Source organism: Taudactylus pleione, unplaced genomic scaffold (assembly GCF_031769625.1).
Source record: "Taudactylus pleione unplaced genomic scaffold, aTauple2 ptg003726l, whole genome shotgun sequence".
In the NCBI taxonomy this organism is placed as follows: Eukaryota; Metazoa; Chordata; class Amphibia; order Anura; family Myobatrachidae; genus Taudactylus; species Taudactylus pleione.
The window spans coordinates 17,501-20,000 of record NW_028288050.1 but is presented as its reverse complement, the minus strand read 5'-3'; positions in this window follow the sequence as shown (position 1 = coordinate 20,000).

The following is a 2,500-nucleotide window of genomic DNA, read 5'->3' as shown; positions in this document are numbered from 1 at the left end:
TTTTTTTAAGTTATTTTTTTTTTTCCTCCCGGGGTGCTGCTGCAGCGGCCGGGCATCCACCGGTGGGGGGCGCCGCTGGGCTGGGCGGGTCTGCACCTTACTCTCCCGTGTTTTTTATTTCACGTGTGGCTATTTTTTTTTTTTTCACATTTCCACCTTACTCTCTCTCTCTCCCGTGTTGTTTATTTCACGTGTGGCTATTTTACTTTTATTTATTTTTTTCAAATTTCCACCTTACTCTCTCTCTCCCGTGTTGTTTATTTCACGTGTGGCTATTTTATTTTATTTTTTTTTTCAAATTTCCACCTTACTCTCTCTCCCGTGTTGTTTATTTCACGTGTGGCTATTTTATTTTTATTTTTTCACATTTCCACCTTACTCTCTCTCTCCCGTGTTGTTTATTTCACGTGTGGCTATTTTTTTTTTATTTATTCTTTTCAAATTTCCACCTTACTCTCTCTCCCGTGTTGTTTATTTCACGTGTGGCTATTTTTTTTTTATTTATTCTTTTCAAATTTCCACCTTACTCTCTCTCCCGTGTTGTTTATTTCACGTGTGGCTATTTTATTTTAATTTTTTCACATTTCCACCTTACTCTCTCTCTACCGTGTTGTTTATTTCACGTGTGGCTATTTTATTTTTTATTTTTTCACATTTCCACCTTACTCTCTCTCTCCCGTGTTGTTTATTTCACGTGTGGCTATTTTATTTTATTTTTTTCAAATTTCCACCTTACTCTCCCGTGTTGTTTATTTCACGTGTGGCTATTTTACTTTTATTTATTTTTTTCAAATTTCCACCTTACTCTCTCTCTCCCGTGTTGTTTATTTCACGTGTGGTTATTTTATTTTATTTTTTTTTTCAAATTTCCACCTTACTCTCTCTCCCGTGTTGTTTATTTCACGTGTGGCTATTTTATTTTTATTTTTTCACATTTCCACCTTACTCTCTCTCTCCCGTGTTGTTTATTTCACGTGTGGCTATTTTTTTTTTATTTATTCTTTTCAAATTTCCACCTTACTCTCTCTCCCGTGTTGTTTATTTCACGTGTGGCTATTTTATTTTAATTTTTTTTCAAATTTCCACCTTACTCTCTCTCCCGTGTTGTTTATTTTACGTGTGGCTATTTTACTTTTATTTATTTTCTTCAAATTTCCACCTTACTCTCCCGTGTTGTTTATTTCACGTGTGGCTATTTTACTTTTATTTATTTTTTTTTCAAATTTCCACCTCACTCTCCCGTGTTGTTTATTTCACGTGTGGCTATTTTATTTTTATTTATTTTTTTTTTCAAACTTCCCGGGGTGCTGCTGCAGGGGCGCCGCGAGGCGGGTCTGCACCCTGCTCTCTCTATGTTTTTATTTCATGGGAGGCTATTTTTTTTCATATTCTTTCAGATTTCCCGGGGTGCTGCCGCAGAGGCGTCGCGGGACGGGTCGGGTCCGCACCTCACTCTCCCTATGTTTGTATTTCATGGGTGGCTACAGAATTACTTTTTTTTAAAACTTTCCAGGGCGGCCACCGGGGGGGGGGGGGGGGGGGGGCGCCGCGGGACTGCACCTCACTCCCTCTATGTTTTTATTTCACGGGTGGCTATACAATTTTATTTACATTTTTTATTTTACCAGGCGGCCACCGGGGGGCGCCGCGAGGCGGGGCGGGTCTGCACCTCACTCCTCCTGTGTTTTTTTTAGTCTCATGGGTGGCTACATAATTTATTTTTTTTTAAATTCCAGTGGCGGCCACCAGGGGGCGCCGGGAGGCGGGGCGGGTCTGCACCTCGCTCACCCTATGCTTTTATTTCATGGGTGGCTATAGAATTTTTTTTTTTTTTTTTAATTCCCGGGGCGGCCACCGGGGGGCGCCGCGACTCTGCCCCTCACTCACCCTATGCTTTTATTTCATTTGGTGGCTATGTCATTTTTTTTTTTTTTTTTAAACATTTCCCGGGCGGCCACCGGGGGGCGCCGCGAGGCGGGGCGGGTCTGCACCTCACTCCCCCTATGTTTTTATTTCATGGGTGGCATATAATTTGTAATTTTTTATTTATTTTTTTTAAATTCCCGGGCGGCCACCGGGGGGCGCCGCGCGGCGGGTCTGCACCTCACTCTCGCTATGTTTTTACTTCACGGGTGGCTATTCAAATTTGTTTATTTTTTTTTTCATTTTCCCGGGGGGCCACCGGGGGGCGCCGCGGGGCGGGTCTGCACCTCACTCCCCCTATGTTTTTATTTCATGGGCGGCTATTTCTTAAAAAAAAATAAAAATAAAAAAAATTCCCGGGGTGCTGCTGCAGTGGCGCGGGGCGTCCACCGGGGGGCGTCCACGATTCGGTCGGGCCTGCACCTTGCACTCTCTCCCTATGTTTTCATTTCATGGGTGGCTACTTTAAAAATTTTCATTTTGTTATTTATTTTTTAATTCCCGGGGCGTCCATCGGGGGGCGCCGCGTGGGGGGGGGGGGGGGGGCGTTTCTGCACCTTGCACTCTCTCCCTATGT